This window comes from Apis florea, unplaced genomic scaffold (genome assembly GCF_048593485.1).
Source record: "Apis florea isolate Af1SG1 unplaced genomic scaffold, ASM4859348v1 contig_3326_pilon, whole genome shotgun sequence".
NCBI lineage: Eukaryota > Metazoa > Arthropoda > Insecta > Hymenoptera > Apidae > Apis > Apis florea.
Window position 1 is genome coordinate 38,596 of NW_028256739.1, and position 18,765 is coordinate 57,360.

Below are 18,765 nucleotides of genomic sequence, written 5' to 3' on the forward strand. Positions count from 1 at the left end.
CAGGAAGATTCATCGCGTATTTCGTTCCCCTCTCTCATTTCCCGGCTCTGTTTCATCTTATAAGGCGAGCGTCCACATCTCGCGGAGCCAGCTGTTGCCCGGCCAAGAGGAGGGCCGCCCATCCTTCTCCTTCTCCTGCTCCTTCTTCTCAGACTTTTCTCTCTCATCTCTCGCCTGCCTCGTCCTACGTCCTTTCCTCTTCCAACCGGATGGCCGACAAGACCGGTGTGCGTGAATGTGTATCGGGAATGATGCATGGAGGCCGAGGGACAGAGGAAGGTGGAACACAGGAAGGGAAAACGAAGAGTACGATGGCGAACGAGCGCGAGGAAGGGGGAGGAGGAAGAAAAATAGAGAGAGAGAGAGAGGGAAGAAGGGCCCGAGAGGGCGAACGAACGAAGACAGTGTTTTCGAGGGGACGAGGAGGAACTAGTTATGGTAATGAGGAGATGCAATGATAGCCGCTGCCTCGCTTTGCTCTGACTTCTCCCCGTCCCCCTCCCCGCCAATGATCTTCGAGAGGCCGCTTACACCTTTTATGCCTTATTGTCCGGGATGGCTGTTATCCGTGCGAGGCCGCGATGCCACAGATTGCGGCCTCCCCCTGCGTCCGGTACACCCGCCGTGCACGCGTTTCGCAACCGTCTGCAACCCCGCCCTGCCCCCCTCCGCCCCGATGCTGCATCCTCGTATAATGGGATGGGCTGCTCACTTTAAACATGGTAAATAACTCGCAGTGGCGCCGCATTATCTGGAACGCGGCCGAGCGTCATTTCGAGATGAGCAGCCGAGATGGAGCTTCTTTTTTGCCGTCCTACAGGCGCAGTCCTACAGCAGCGTCGACGACGACGACGACGACGACGATGATGATGATCGCCGTTCGCTTCGGCATGCGATTATGCATATACGCGCCACGTGTTTCGTTGTATCATTCGCAATAAAGGCGAATTAATGAGATCCGTTTGTTGTCTCGATATCTCGAGCGATTTGTAAGAAGAAACGTTCGATATTTTTATAAACGTTCGATATAACAAAGAAAATCGAAAATTCCTTTCGAGAGGAGGAGGAAATCTATCGATCGGTCGATCGGAAACGAGGATTTTAAAATATTGTATCTCGTTTTTACTTCGGTACCCCTATCGGGATCGTCAACGATAGGAATAACGATTTCTGCCTTCCCGCAAAACAACGACATTAAGCTATATCTAGAGGTATGACCAGATCTTATAAGATCGAAGGGCGGGGATGAAAAGGACGAGGAAAAGCGAGGATAACGAGTCTTCTTTCACCGGGATAAAATTCTTCGCCCTGCTATTTTGCTTTTCTTCCACGATGCTTCCACTTCTGAAGAAAATATTCGCCCCGATCTTTGTAATCTATCGGTTGCCCCGAAACCTTCTCTTTCTCTCTCGTATTTCCGTCACGAAATTAATATTTCTCGCTCTCGTATACTCCTGGCTTCTCTCGTTAAGCCAAGATCGTGACAATGCTCGCGCGGCTGTCGCGTTGACAAAAATACGATGTCACGCCTCGAAACGAACGAAATCCGCGGCGATGAACCGAATGAGGATGAAGGCCGAAACGAGGAAAGAATATATGGAGGGGGAGGAGTCAAGGAAGGGACGATTTCGGTTAATCTACACGCACACACACACACGCGCTCACCCCGCCGTCTTATGCTGGTCGATGATGGCCTGAACGTGTGCATCTCGCAGCGTAAAAACGTGTCACGCACGCTTCGCGGCAAGTTTCGGTAGCAAGAAAGGTAGCCGGTTTCTGAAATCTTGATGGGGCTGGTGGCCCTCGTTCTCCACGCGTTAACCCCCGAGTTCCGGGCACTGTTCACGAAAAAATACACCGGGCCGAGTGATATAATGGCGTGCGCGTGACTTCCATAACGAAAACTTTGACATTTCGTAGCTCTCGGCCTTTCGTCTTATCCTCTCGATCTCTTCCTCCTCTGTCTTCTGAGGAAATTCGGTGAGAATATCTCGAAACGAGTCCCGCGACTTCGTTGACTCTCCGGTATATTTCCTAGCTCGCCTTCTCTTCACGGATTTTTCCGTTCTTTCTTTAGAGCATCGATGAAAAGGATTCGGAGTGATAGCTTACTTTCCTCGATCAACATTCCAAAAAAGTGATCAAATATTCGTGATAATTCTTGAGAAGGAAGGGGGGCGAGAATAAATATAGATCGCCGATCTACTATATTATAATATAAAATGATTCTCTCGAAAAAGTCCGACTCGAGAGAAGAACCTTCTTTCCAAGCCCCTCAAACGTCCTCCTCATTCAAATCTTACCTCAATCTCCATTCGATCGAACGCGTACACGACGCCACTCTGGGAACACGTGTCCTTTCAGCCACGCGGAGCTGAATCGGCGAGTATCGCAATTCCCGGGGTCCATTTGGAAAGGATTACCGGACAAAAGGCGTAGGACACGTAATCCGCGATAAAGCAGTCAATACGCCCGCCGTATCCGCCTCGCTGCGACGCAAGTTCATCCCCGGCGTAAAAAGGGTGGCGGGCAGCACGCGCCGATTCGCTCTCTCGTGGAAAAGAAGGAGAGAGAAGGAAAAAGAAGAAAGAAGGGAGATAGAGAAGCGGCAAGCGCGGTCTTTGAAGAGAGCCGACCGGTGTGCAGCATTTTTGTTTCTGTCGTTGTGAGCAGGAGAGGCTCTCGGGAATTTCGATACAATGCTAGACTCGCGAGAGAAACGGCTAGGAGAAGAAAGGGTTGATGAAGCCGGAAAGAGGGGTACACGGTAGAGCTGACTCGGCAAAGTCGACTTTACACTGGCGCTTAACACGGACGGGGATATGGAAGGACTCGGTTGGCGGGCGGAAAGAGGGACCAGCCGCAATCCTTCTTCATCCATTCGAAACTGCCCTACCACCACACACCAACTGGCTCCATCTACTCCAGGCATCTTGCCTGGAGGAGTTTCCAATTCCGGCCCGTTTCTTTGCCCACCACGGTGTCCAACCTAAGCCAGTTTCACCTAAGGGATTGCATTCTAAGCCGTGGATCGTTAAGAGATGGCAGATTTGATCCTTTGTATCGTGGCACGCTGCCGGACTGAAACGCGTACGAGGCCAAAGGAATATCTTATGTTCTCGAGAACGAGAGGTGGAAAAGACGCGGATAATCGTGCAGCCTTTTTTTTTTCCTTCCTTGCGGGTTATTGAATTGAGTTGAGAAACTGGGAAACAACGATGGAGCAACCGTGGGATTCTATTGAAATTTTTCTCGATGCTCGATTTAACTCTCGCTCGAGATCTCGCTCCAGAGATGAATTTGAAGGGACAGGCGTACGTATTCGTACGATTGAATTCACTTTCTAAAAACGAACGAAGAAAATCACAAAGTAGAATCCATTTATCCGAGAAGAAGAAGAAACGTTGGAAAAACGTTGAACTTCTATCGCGCGAATCTATCCTGTAACATGAATTAATTCCTCGTCAAATTCGTATAAATAGAATTTCTACCGTAACAGGGCAAATTAATGGATTTCTATGCTGATATTTTTCCGTAACGAGAAGAATTCTTCGCTGGGCAAAGTCAGTGCTGCGGATATATTGTCTGGCGGGACAGGACGGATAAAAAAGTAGATTAATTACGTAAAACGGCTGACGAGCGTTTTATTACTCGTACAGTTGAGCCGAGTATGGAGCATCGTTTAGCCAGCTGACTGTGTCTCCTCTCATTAATCCCTTTCGTGGAACCCCGGCTCCTCTTCTCCACAGTCTGAGTAAACTTCGACGGGAGGCTGTTTGTTCGCTAGTTGTTTTGCCAGACGTTTTAAAATACCGTCGCGTATCTTCCCTCGATCGCCGCTCACTTTCTAAACGCAGAACTTCGTCAACGAGAAAACGAAAAGATGCGTTCGGCGTCAACATTCGCTTCGAAGCGAAAGCGAGAATGTTTATTCGGATCATCCGAAGATTGATAGTGTTTAAAGCGCGTCCAAAACAACACAAGATCACAAATCGATCCTCTCGAGAAATTTTCGTTCGAGAAAGAGAGAACATCGCGCGACGGGAATCGCTTTCGAAATGAATTAAATTCTCGCGACCGTGCCGTATATTTGTTTTGAATTTCTATACTCGACATTTCGTTTCTGTAATCTTTATTTCCGTATTGAATTAAAATCTTTCGATATAATCTTAATCCAATAACAATAATAATGGGGTAATAACGACTCTATTATGATTTCTCTATTTCTTATATTTTCGATTTCTGTATACTTTCAATACGAATAATATGAACGACGATAGAGAAAAATTTTATAATAATTGTATTAATTATTCTATTGTATTAATTATCGTTATAATTAAATTTGTGTCGCTTTTTTATCTTTATCGTTACACGGTCGTTACAAAATAACAATACGCGTCTCGCAAGATACAAGTGGCGCAGTTAACATGCAAATTCAGAGTAGACAAAAATATTTGCTCAAGATACGTATGAACGTCGTGAAGAACGTGTCTGTACACCCTGAAACATGGTTAAGGAACAGTTTACAACGCAACAGTATCTGAAATTTGAAACCTTATCATTCCCTTTCCCGATCGAAAAATAAAACGCGCGAAAAACACCGTGAAATATCTCGAAAAAAATTAGATAGAAGTAGATGCAACGAAAATTTTAAATTTTGATTGAAAATATACCAAGAGAAACGGAAAATTGCAACAACATTCGTGCACGCGACAAACGTTCTGAAAAGACGATTATTAAATTAAACGTGTAAAAAAGAGGAAAGGAAAGAAAAGAAAAGCGATCAAACAAAGGATTTATCGTTAAGAGGACAAGTGCACAGAGGAGACACAACGGTCGCGCTTAAAAAAAATGCAATTATTTACGAACACGAGGGACGAACTCGGCAAATCCTCTTACGCGAATAGTTCATAATTGCGAGGAGGAGAAATCAAGGAAAGGTAACCGCAATAAGTTCGTGCTTAACGTTTATATATTTGCTCGGCCGTTGTTTTATCGCGCGAAACTTTCCCACCGGAAAAATGCTGAATTAAAAAAATAAGTGGAGGAAGCCGCTTAAGCTCTCGCGGCTTAAACGATCGGTTATTATTAGGAAAGATACATCGCGTGGATAAAGGACAAAAGCCCCTGGTATCGCGTAATAGGCTTAGCCTTCGCGATACAATCGATGAACCCTGGCCCGAAGAAGTAAAATAAAAGTTTGAATTTACCAGATCAGGGTAACGCTACAACTTCCCCTCCCTTTTCTTCGTTTCATCGGTCTGTCAACTTCTATCCTCCACGTCTATAATTTCTGCTAATTAGGCGACGTTAACGAACGACAATACGTTTGGATCCAAGCAAATGTCTTCGTGGAAGTGAAGGGTAATCCTTCGTTGAATGACGTGGACACGGGTTTGAAACGTGTGCAATCTCGTAAGATACTTATTCACTTCGCTCGTCCCGAAATCCACGTATCAAATTTCCAGCCCACTGTTCTCTCTCCCTTCTTGGACTTCGTTAGAATGTCCCGTGACAAGATTCAAAAATCGTGGGATAGTCACGTTCTAGTCGTCGCGTTTCAACGATCAAATTATTTTTCACGAGAAAGATACGTATGCTTTATCCTCTATTCGGTTCCCAATCTTGCATCAATTCGATTCGGAAAATCAGCAGAACTCGAGAGACAGATAACTTTCGATCGATCTTGCATTCGTTAAGTTATTTAACTTTTGAAAAAGTTCGATTTTTATACGATTCAATCGATGTTACAATCTCTCTCTCTCTCTCTCTCTTTCTTTAGATTTCATAATTATAAGTAATCTTAAAAAAAAAAAAAGGAAAAATAGTCAGCCCAACTACTGCATCATCGAAAAAGTATCGAAAGAATCAAAAGAAGGTCGTCATTACGAAATATTCTCGCGTGACCAGTCCATTTCTGACGGTTTTTGCAACACGTTTCGCAGCCAATTCGTTGAAGGCGGCGCGCAGATGCGAAATCGGGCTTTTCGTCAAAATTCCGTGGCGTCGATCGCCGAGCGCGATAAACTTGCCGGTCGGGAAAAAAGTCTTATCGGCTCGATGGCGGGATCCAACATTGAATTTCGTTGGCGGGGCAACGAGCGCGTGGGCCAATCATTGTTCCACCTTCGCTCGACCGTGGCCACGTAATTTCGGCATGATCGGCCGGCCCAAGTTATCGTTATTTATCGGCGAATCGTATTTCACGGCTCAATAACTATGCGCCCACGTGTCCACGAATTTGCATACGTATAACGAATCAGTTGTCGGATCCGTATCACCTCCCCGCCGACGATAACAGAGTGACGTATTTACGAGACGTACGCGTATTTCCAGTGACAACGGCGATCATTCGACTTGCATGGGCAGCGTTTAATTCAACGACCGGCTAACGAACGCGATTCCACGCCGGTGTAAATTGCTATTTTATGCAGTGTTCGCGGCCAACCTCCACCGCTCCACGAAATATAATAATCGTGGGTTGATTTTATTGGATCATGGACGATATTCATTGTCGTCGTCGATCATCCGAGAGATATGATCTTTCGATGATCGAATTTCTTCGATTTCTTCGCCTCGTTTATTCTTCGTGATGTGACAAACGGTGGGACGATGAAACCTGGATGGGCGGGTTAACGATGAAACAACGGTTACAGGGAAACGGGCGGTTGGTGGATATTAATTATTTCGTCATTCGTGATGATTCGATGAAATTCGACGCCGAACTGAAAACGTCAAACTGAAAATTCGCAAGACAATAATTGCCGAATGCTGCTCGTTTTACCGGAATTCACGAAAGAGCAGATAACATTGTTCGATCCCGTCCCGCCCCCCACTCCCCATTCTCCCCTCTTCCATTGTTATCCGCCGTTTAGATCGTTTATCCTGCGGTCACCGCATAATTTAATAATTAAACGACAATAATGACAACGGATTTTAGCGTCCCGATATTTCGCGCGGGGACAATATCGCCCGTGTAACCTGGAAACAGAATTGCATCAAATTAACGATAATTTAATGACACCTGCTCCGTTGACGTTGTCAGCTTGTCAGCTTGCAACAAGTAAAAATTCTAATTATAAAATAAATTGCTGCGTAATCTCTATTCTACCTGTTTTCAGATTGAAAGACTAACGGTAAAGTAAAATAAGGTAGAAATATACGATTGAAATTATTTACACGTCGCGTAAAAAGTAGTTAATTTCGAGCAAAATAGACAGACAAGACAAGCTGTAATTCACGTTAGAAGAACAACACCGAACGTCGGAAATCCCCCGTTTCTAACAACCGCGAGAGAAACTAACATAAAGAGAAATTAAAATGTAAAAAAAAAAAAAAAAAAAACAACGTATACACGAGCTGCAATTATCGCGTAGCATTAATTTCGAACAAGAGTACGTTTCCTACTATTTCAAGTCTCGCATACTTTTCGCCTAAATACGAAGCCACGAATTCCACGAATACATTTACATCCAGCGACTAGTTTCATTTATTTATACCTCCACGAGAGAAAAAAAAGGAAATGACGAAATTTCAATTCCAATATCGTTTTACGTTTTCGACAAATGAGTTTACATTTCACAACGAGAGGAAGAGAGATCCTGGAGAAGTGGGTAGTCCAGTTAAAACCTATTAATCATTCAAGAAGCCACGTTAAGTTGAAGTTGAAAAGATAATCATTACCCCGGCAATACCAACACAAGGTTCACGCCCAGCCTTACCACACTTTTGACAGTATCGAGGCGTTCCATCGAGGGTCTCCGTCGAGAAAGTATAGCCCCACTTGGACTCCCTTTCACGAGGACAAACGAAGGGAGAGCGAGAGCATTATAAAACCGATCTATATTCGTGAAACGAGACGCGATCCATCACCGAACCGCATGATCGTGGCCCGCAGCGATTCCACTCTCTCTCTCTCTCTCTCTCTCTCTCCCTTCCCCTGTTTTTTATTGTTTCTCCTCACGAGATGATTGCCTGGGTCCCGAACTGGGTGGCACGATCTGTACCACGCGTTTCGTCGCGGTCGATGTCTCTTGCAACGCAGCTGCGCTCGCCTCGTGACGAGTTCTATAGCGAATTAACCCTTTTAGAGAGTCTGATACAATGGATCACGTGATGAACGAGCGATGCATGATTGATTTAGGAATCTCTCCATGGATAGAATATTTATAGAAAGATATTTTCACTTGTTTTCGAAGTAACTATTGAAGAATTTCTTCAATACGTTCTTTTTAAATAATTTATACAAAAATGGAAATGGTAAAAATATCTGGCAACCGAGACAAATTAAATAGAAGAAATCACAAATAAATTTAACGTGGCAAATCGAAAACTATTCCTAGCTTATGTTACGAGTAACACGACGAGAAACTTTTAAATCATTACAATTAACGCTATTTAAAAACTATTTATTCAAATAGATTTCTACGAATAAAAAAACAAATCGAACATCGAACGAAAGAAGAAAATAGAAAGTAACGAGATAAAGTCAAGAGAGATTACAATTAACCCTAATTTAAAAACTATCGATTCAAATAGATTTCTACGCAACGAAACTCTCGAGTCGAAAAACTGTTTCCAACATACGGATGACGAATAAAAAAACGAATCGAACGAAGGAGAAAAATAATAAAAAGTAATGAGACAAAGTTAAAAGAGATTAACGCTGTTTAAAAACTCGATCGATCCAAATAGATTTGTACGATCCAAAAGAAACTGTCGAGTCGAAAAACGAGTTTCCAACGCACCCATGGCGTGTGAAAGGCGGAGCGGAAGCCGAGCGACGGAACTCGATGGGTGCACGTGCTGGCCACGCCGCGACGCGATTTCACGGCCGGCACACGATTCTCGCCGCCTTCGTCGCTTTCACGGACTTTTAATGAGCCCGCGGGAGAGCGGAACACGCGCGGCTGCGTCCCGTTGCCGCGAAACGATATTTGTTCCGTGGAATTGCGGGGAACGCGAGCCACGGCCTGCATAATGAGGGACCGAGACGTGCTCTAGCGGTAAAGGGGGAGTCCCACACTCTCCCCAAGCCTCAAGATCCTTTCAACCGTGTGTACGGAGCTTTTCAGGGGACCTCGTGCTTTAAATTTCTCTCTCTCTTTCTCTCTCTCTTCTTTTTTACGCGAAGAAGCTTCAAAACGTGCTTACCTTGCTGTGCGAGCCACTCGAAACGCACGGTACGGGTTAAGGTAAGCGGAGTAGTCTTCACTATCTACAATCGACTAGCTGCTACCTCGTGCTCTTAAGCTTCTCTCTTTTTTCTTTTCCTTTTTTTCCTTCTGAAATTCCTCTTGAAAAAAGAATACGATGCAAAACGTTGAAACGAAAGTAGAAAGAAGAAATGAAGCGAATATAATCAAAAATATCGATGGCAACAATTTCGATTCGTACACTTCTCGCAACAATTATTGGGAGTAAAAGTCAATTACGCGGATGGTGCGCGGGTTAATCAAAGAGGGTTGATTCGATTGCGAATCTCTAAGGACAATCATATTAGCGCCATTAGGAGCCGTTCGAGGGGACTCGTTTGAATTTTAAGATTTAAATGGTCCTTCTCGGAAGGATTGGGTCTGTGTAATCTCGTCTCGAGACGCAGCCCGGGGCGCCGAACTGTTCCGAAAGGAGGCGCGGGAAGAGAGACGGAATCAGCATGCGAGGCATGGCTCCGGGCCGAGAAATCTTTTGAAGCGATTCGTACGAGAAGTCTTCCACGGGGTCCTTTCAGCCGTATACATCAACAGACTACAAAACCCACTCCCTCGATGCAATTATGCGGTTCCTTGGCGGACACCTAAAGTGCCAGCAACGTAATTACCGCAATCGTTATAATACAATTTACAGTGAAATTAATTTCCTCTCCCTTTCGATTTTCTCTAACGCAAATATTGTCGCGCCTTTTGTCGCGTCTTAACATCTTATAAAATCTTCAATTATAAGATCCACGCAGGAATACTCGCTTGAATACTGGAACTCTCCGTTCTTTCAATAATTTATCCCCAATAATTTCAGCGCAATTCAATCTTCATACATATATATATTTATATTTAAATTTGGTCGCCTGTTAATAACGTTATTATTCCTGTTCGTGATAGAAACGCGTCTAGTTGTGAAAATATTCCTCTTCTGTGACGTTGATATACCCGTTCTTTGATATATCCGTTTAAATTTATAATCACATCGGATGGATAATTCAGATTCGACAGCCGTTTCGATGAATTACGTCTCGCGTCGTACCATTTGTCTCTCTCTCTCTCTTTGTCTCGGCGCATTAATCCTGCATTAATCCGTTTCCTTCCCTCGAAAAGCGAAAACCAAGAAAACAGGTCGGCGACAAACAACAATGTCGAAATCGATGTATTCGAAACGTATTGATTTTGATCTCGAGAATCTCTCAAAAGACTATCATTCTCCACTTTTCCCTCACTTTATCTTAAAATATTTCTCCAACGTCCGCGGGGATAATATAATTTACACGAGCGGCGATATCAAAGCCGTCACGTGATTTGTGGTATTCAATTTTATTCTATCCGTAACATTCGGGACAAGACTCTCAAACGTTCCATCACCCTCTCTCCCTCCCTCTCTCTCTCTCTCTCTCTCTTCCCACAGATGGAATTCTAAATAGTTCACCGCAGGGTGAATTTTGATTTCGCGGTGCGATTCAAGCCACGAAACGTGGTCGTCGTCCTCGTCGACTCCCGAGGATCGCTCGAGGAGGAGGACGAGGACGAGCTCCCTTTCGAGGGAGGGGAAAAAAAAAAACCTCTTGCGCAACGACCCTCTTTCACTACTTCATTTCGAATGCTATCAAGCGGTTTTCCATTCTGATCGGATAACTACGGGGAATCTAATAATGGAACTGGACTAATTGAAACGTTTATCGTTAAAAAATTGATCGGCAATCGCGCGACCTCGTTTTAGGGAGAGGGGAGGGAAAGGAAGGAAAAATAAAAGTTGTAGGAGGGAAGAAAATTGGCTGGGTCGAGAGTTGGACGGAATTAAACTAATACCCGATCTTTTCATCAATTATTCCTGGAATATTATTCCTGGATCCTTCCGGGATTTGGGGTCTATCGATCGAGATACGTGTCGAAAGATCGAGAGGGAGGAAGGGTCAATCTTTCGAGGGGACGAATTTATTTTGCCGCAGAGTCGGCATGGGCGAAGCAATCGAAGTAACGATATTAAATGCTTTACACTCGAGCGGATTGTATTGATTGTTTCGTTACAGTTCATGGTCCACGTCAATCCTGGCGACCTGAATAAAAAGCAAAAGAGGGGAGGGAAAGGGAGGAGAAACATTGTGTCGAGGTTTATTTAGAGCAGAGTAAATATTGCCCCCGTTGCTTCGAATTACTCGTGAAATTTTCACGTGCCTGTCTAAATACCGGCACTCCCGTTGCTCCTGCATTTCTAGGGGTGGGAAAAAAACGCGGACGACGTCGATTCTACCCGTTACAAAGAATTTCCATGATTGCATTCAAACACGAACTCTCGAACGGTCGAATGATTCGACGACGAAACGTTTCTGGCAGAATCCAACAAGATGAAATTTGACGATGTATCCAAAATTATAATATATATATATATCAGCTTGAATTGCAAATATACAAATTTCTGACTACTTCTGAGTAACAATCGAAAACAAACCTCTTCCATCCACCGTACATCAAAAGAATCAAAAGAATTTCACTCGTAACACGATTCCTTCCCCGTCGAGCCTCGAAATCTCGGATCGAAACGAACCTGATGCTCCAGATTTTTGAACAGAAAAGGAAAACGAGGAAAAAACTTTCGAACAGCGCCGTGACATCATTTACGAAAGCTGCGTACGGTGTATACATACATAGACGTAACTGCATTTACTGCTGCTGAATCCTATTTACGGTGGGCGAAATCGCATCCGGGGGATCCTTCCTCCCGTGCTCGAAGTGCCTTGGGAATGTGCGTGTGCACCTGTGCAGTTCAGGCCGCGCGCGCCAACCTTCCTCCTCCAACGGCGCGCGCGCGCGAACCCAAGCCGGCCGTATGCAAATGCATCGCTGGCATTTTTACGCCAGAACGGTGTACACCGTTTCCCGCTAAGCACTCTCTCGCGAGCTTCGGCATTTTTATCATCTCTCCACCACCACCTCTTCCTTTTCGACCTCCTTTCCCTCTGCATCCGTCCACCAACACGTGACGTGCCAGGTCTCATCGCGCCACGGTGATTTTACACCGCGCGGAGCGCGCGTTGGTAATTTCGCGCGTGTTTTTCTTTTTCTTCTTTTCTTTCTTTCTTTCCTCCCCCGCCTCCACTCGTTTCTTGTTTTGTTTTTTGAAAAAACGAGCAGCAATACAACGTTCTTCGGGGACCTCGCAACGAAACGAGGTCAGGAGAGAAAGAGAGATCGTTGCTACCTCGTCAAGGAAATACGAGAAAATTCTCCAACGAGCGAGAGAATGAAATCGTACTTGAGGTCTTTGAATACGTTGAAACTTGATTAAACTTAATTGTTTCACTATTGAAACAGATTGTTATTAATCATTTCTCGCCATTTTATATAGAAAATCTCCTCATTGTTAATTAATCGAACACGCGCAGAAAAAAAGAACAGGCGAAAGAACGAGATCCAGATCCGTCGAATTTATCATTTTCGTAAAAAGATATTGGCGATACCGGTCTTGGAAATTTCCTCTCGCCATTTGTTCAGCCGGCTTCGTGTTTGCCCAACCCGCGTACGGCCGCGAGTAGAGCGCGCCGCGACGCGCTATTACTAAACATATCATTTATTCACCAAACAGTCGGAATGCACGTAGCGCACGGGTTGGCCGGCGACCCCGTCGCACAATAAAGCCGTCGCGCGGCCGTCGTGTTTGCGAACAACGAATAGAATTCAATGTGGACACGCGTTCGCAAATATCCGCAAATTCTTTCGAGGCCCGCCTTCCAACCCATGGAAAACCATGCTGGGCTTTTTCCATCCTGTTCCACCTGTTTCGTGTCGGCTCTGTCCGCTTCGATCCTTTTCGACGCGATTAAGGCATGTTGGATCGGTTTTCGATCGAATTATGGGAGCGTGGAATAAACATGCGATTTCTTGAAAGCGGGCGTGATGTGATTCGAGAAGGATTTCTGTACGATTTGTTGTTTGAAGGAGATTGGAAGTGAGAAACGTTGGATTGATTTTACGTACTTTTGGAATTGTTTCGGGATCGTTTGAACAATGTTTGAAATAGTTTGAATCGTAGTTTGAAAGTTTCTGATTAATCATTTTTCTAATTATTTGAATTTACGTAACTGTATTGTCTCTTCATATGTTTCATCGATGCGGAACGAAGTACATTTTTCGCGAAACTCCATGGGGATGGATTTTCCATCCATTTCTCCGTATATAAATTCGAATGTAAACAATCTAATCTCGCGTTTCCTTTTTCCAATTGCAGACGAATTTAATAAAATTTAGAGAGGTCGAACGATATGGATATGGAATATGGATGAATCATACTTGCCCCTCTCCCCCCCCCCTCTCTCTCCTCGTCTCGTCTCACACAATTTCACCGAAAAGAAAATTCATCAGACAAAGGGCTCGTTTATATTCCAATAGGAGAACCGGTTATCAAAGATCTTAAACGAAAGTTATTCCGCATATTCTGCGAAAAACACTGCTTCGTTTCATACATACATACGCCGCGTCTGGTGCGCCCGGGCTAAACTCCAATCTAAATTCCGATGCTACTAGATCGGAATAGATTTTGCATGTAAGAACGCGAGGGGGTGAGTCAGCTCGGGTTCGGAACATTGGTCAGCGTCCAAAACTCTTCTACCCCCTTCGTATCCATCCATCGCTCTCCTCCGCGTCTTGCCTCGCCTCGTTCCCGATTTTTTCACTCATTTCAATATGTAACTTCCCGTTACGTTTATATTTTTAATTCTTATTATCTTCGTCGTGTTTTTTTTTTTTTTTTTTATCTCTATCGTTATCGCAACTCGGTTAAAAATTCCTATTTTGTTTGGAGCGTGCAGGATTAACAAAGATATCTTCGAGTTCCACGAAACTTTCTCAACGTTGGATATTTTAAATTGGGATAGCAATATCCTCCTCCCCTCGACTCCTCTATTCGCTCTAGATTAACCTTTATGTAGATTCCGGGTATATACCGTTCTACTTAGCATGAAATTACAAATTTCCCCTCGAAAAGACTTCCGAATTCCGCCTCTTTCCGTTTCCTTTCCTTATTTCGCTTGTGTTACCAATTTATTGCGCTCTCCAATCCGTTACTCCAAGAAATTAAAAATTGGGGGAAACAATTGGTCGAAAGTATTATTGAACATCGTCACGGATGATTCATCGACGGATCTCCCGAAATATGCATCGATCCTCGTGCATGCACACCCTCGCCTTGCATTTTTATCCCATTCCGCCGACCTTTTTCACCCACTTTACCCGACTGCAGTGGCAAACCGCCGACAATGCGGAATAGGAATTTCATTCCGCGCGAAACGCCGCGGTCGTTCCTCGTTTTTTCCCCCTCTACCCTCCATCGTGGTCCCGCGCCGTGATTACATTCGATTCGCACAGCATGCGCGTGCAACGAGAGGGAGGAGGGGCGGCGGTGTGCATGAAAAGAGAAAGAAAGAGATGGACAGATATCGAAATAAACGATCTCGTTACCATTTCGCGACGAAATAATCGAGAGAAAACTCGGTTTCGTCTTCGAGAAAACTCGTCCCTGAATCGACTCACGATTTATCGAGCTGAATTATTTAACCTCGAAACATTCTTTCTCCTTCTTTCTCCTTTCTCTTTTTACACGACACGAGCCGAATTAAATGTTAATCGCTTGTATTCCTTGCGTCCATCCTCTCCGAATCGAATTTTAATCGCCGCCTCGAAGGATTCAATTTTGCTCAATCTTGAATTTTTAATAATAATAATAATGATAATAAGGGGAAAAGTGCGAACGGGCCAAAGAAGAATCTCCTCTGGCTGGGTTGGTGAAAGATATTCCAGGTACGAAAGACCTCAAATAGACACCGCGGATCCGCCTTGGAACGACGTGGCGAACGGAACGGAACAGGGGAGGTTAAACGAAGCGAGTAAAAGAATTAGACCAGGAAAATTGAATTCACCCGGGTGGATCGAAGTGGTTGAACACACAAAAGCCGGATCCTGAAACGGCAAATGTATCAAGAAGCGTACATCTTTAATCAACCTCGATTCCTTCTCGTCAACCGTTACTTTTATCCTCCTCCACCATCGATCGCGAAACAAAACTTACGCACAGTCGGGTATACGTTCCCCTAAAAACAACCATCGTCAGGAATAATGATAAAAACTGACGCGTGCCATTTTCACTTATTTCCCTCACAACCGATATCCATAGTTCGATCCATTTCCACTACGATACAGTCAATAATTCGTCCATTCCACAAATTTCCACTCCTCCCTCGAACTTTATTTACTCGGGTTCGATTCGAAATCCACGGGTTCGACAAGGGAAAAGCCTTATTATCGGCCGATCGTCGAGCGTTAGCAAGAAAGGGGGTCCGCGTTATACCGACCTCGTTCCCTCTCTGAAATGGAAAGGAGCCGTAACGTGTGCACACACCCGTGTGGAACGGATGCAATACAGGAAAGCAATCTTCTCCGACGACTACGGGAGGTGGGCCGGTGCTTAGGTACATATCTACGCGGGCAAGGCAGTCGTCGGGGTGCAGATCGCGTCCGTCTCGCGTGTCCGCAATTTTTCCGGTAGAATCGTTGCCCCCTCGTTCCATAATGCATGCCGTGCCGCGTGCAATGCTCCGCGCGATGCAGCCTTCCTCCGCCCAACGAGGAAAGCTGAGACGGAGAAAAAGAGGAAAGGACAGGGAGGGAGGAAGGAAGGGAGAGGCCAATGGGAGAGCGGGTATAAGAGTTTTTCGTTACGATCGTAATCTTAACGCGTGGAACCGCGGTCATCCGGATCAGCCGGACGAACGAGAGAATACTGGGGACGAGCATAGGTGGGGAAAAAGGCGAATTTCTTTCCTCCAACGATTTCTCCATCTTGCGGTTTAGCACGCGTTTTCCTATCCCCTTATCCTCCAAAGATACGGTTCCAAAGGTACGGTTTCTTTTATTCGCGCGGTTTAACTTCGCCTTTCCGCCTCGTCGAGCCTTTGATCGCGCAGGCAAAATAGGGAATTTTTCTTCCGTCCGTGTGTGTATGCGAGAGGAAAGTCGAACGAATTTGGGTCGAGTTAGCCAAGGGAAGTCGTTACGTCGTGACGTAGATCGGGAGGTGTTTCATTGTCGAGGATATTTCTTTCTTTGCTGAAAGAGAATTATTTTTTCTTTTTTTTCTTTGTTTTTTTTTTTTTTTTTTTACCGAGAATAAACGAGTCGGAAAAATCGTTGAAATTTAGAATCGATGTTTAATATCGGGGAAATAACGGGAAAGGGAGATTTAGAATAGAAGATACGACGTGGAATAGAAAAAAAAAGAAATATAGAGAATTTATATTTGCGACAATATCTGATGAATTCTATGGACGAAAGGTTGATGTATGTCGTGTATTATGTGTATTCCAATGGAAAATTAACAACGGGCAGGAAGCATTTGCCATTTTTCATCTTGAGCCCGGCCACGCCAATTGAATGTTAATAAGTATTGATTACAAAGCAACCAACTTAAACCGCAATGCGTCGATTATATAATGGACGTTAAATGGTTGGCGGTTTCGACAACGTGCATTAATCATAAACGACGCTACAGTTATTCGAGTGTAATCAAACGGTCGAGCGGGCAAGCATAAATAAGCTTGCCCTATCGTTGTTATCGCTTTTAAGAAGACTTTCAATTCATCCATACCTAACCACGACTTATTCCTTCCTCCTTTCTTTTTTTTTTTTAATCTTCCTTTCGAATTTCCATACGTAATAAGCATTGAAACTTGTCCCTCAATTTCAATCGTGTATCTCGTCGTTTCCTCGAATCCTCCAAAGATGAAATTATTACTTTTAATTTATTAATATCGAATCGATCGAAACGTTAAAAAAAAAAAAAAAGATGTTAATTCCTCGACGATTCCTCGTGATGTGTAAATACGAAAGATCCATCTTACGGACGTTATTATTGCAAAGTGTATCCACCAGGCGAAGCTACGAAAATTACCATTAATAACGTACGGTAATCAGGGAAGGAGGATCTATCTTTCATCGTGGAAGAGGGTGAGTTGACAGTGACATCGCACAAACTCAGGAAATTCCCGCGAGTATCCTGCGCTAGACGACGATGAAAACTGAGACCACTCATAAAAGAAATATTCGACGACAAATGTGCAAACGAAGGCGAGCGAGCGAGAGAGAGAGAGAGAGAAGCGTTGGTTGCTCGTGTTATATAATTGTGCTTGTCCCGAAAAGGGGCGGAAAAATAGGGAGGGGGAAAAAACGAAAAAGGAACGTCGCTCATGGTCGTCCATCTTCCTTCCATAGGTGGATCCTGATGTTATGAGGAAGCCGGGATAAAGTGACAACAGCCGCGCAACGCTGATGAAAGGGAGGATAACGGAGTAATCCCCTTGAGTCCGGTTCTCGAGGAGGGTTTGCGCGGTGGGATGCGGCGGGATAACGATGTTTTAAATTTAACAGTACTCGAAAATAAACTCGTGGGCCGAAAATTCTATGCACGTACGTTTGTGGACCCCCTCAGGCGAAATTAAACCGGTTTACAGGCGACGTCTCCGACGTTATAGCGGGATGCTCGCCTTGTTAGTTTATCGGGGCTTTAGACCTCCACATGGAAATGGAAGATACATATTTCCTTGCGTGCGTGTACCACCAGGTTTCGAGATGAAATTCGCTCGCATCTTTTAGATTTAATGAAGGAGTAGAGGAGTAATTTTTATCGAAACTTGTGGACGTTCCTTTCTTATTTTTCTTTTCCCTCGAATTCCTGTCGAAAAACGAATATACATATCCCGATCGGCTTTTATTCCTCTGTCGCAATTACATCACAGATATCGCTAAATTTAAAATCGTTCGTTCGAAAAAAAAAAAAAAAAAAAAAGAAGGAAAGAAAAAAAATTGGGACGAAATATATCAAAGCAACGTATGTGTCCCATCGTGTACCGATGCTAGGAAAAAGTTATCTGATCCAGGGGAACGGTGCACGGTTGGAAAAATACCGTTTCGATAAAAGCAATACATCATGGGGGCCGGTGACTGAGAATCATCCGAAGATAATCGAGCCTGCCGAAAAAATAAAACGACACGGTGTCGTACAAAATGACGAGCACCGATAATGACAGGCCGCTGCCCTCGGTTGGTAAGATTGATAACTATCCGATCCACCGATCGAAACGAGAAACCCATTACTTATCTCCGGAAGGACTATCATTATGCAGCTTCTCCCTCTGTGCGCACCGTCTCCCGGTCTACCCGATCTGTGGCCAACACTCGGCCAACTCGGGATCGGTAGCATAAGAGTAATTAGTTGAAATTATTCCACGTCAACGTTCCACGGGAATGAATGTAATTTTGCTAGGCCTCGATGAAAATAATCGTTTCTTCGATTCGGTCCTTTCGTGCCACTTTATGAAAGGACCTCGGTTCAGAGACGATAATAATCGTGCGCGATGCGAAATTTCTCGAAATTTCAAGCCTGTACAAACAAACATTGTATCTCGATATAACGATGATACATATATGTTGTTGCGTTAAGAAATTACCTTTGCTAGATTTACCGTGAAAATATTTGAGAAGAAAGAAAAATGGAAGAGGATGGAACGGTTAC

At 44.3% G+C, this 18,765-nt stretch overlaps 1 protein-coding gene across 2 annotated transcripts in view; it reads right to left on the bottom strand.

Annotated features, from left to right (window-relative positions):
- Positions 1-18,765, bottom strand: part of LOC147657042 (MOXD1 homolog 2-like) — a 129,260-nt gene that overhangs the window by 26,540 nt on the left and 83,955 nt on the right. The gene's annotated exons all lie outside the window — the stretch shown is intronic.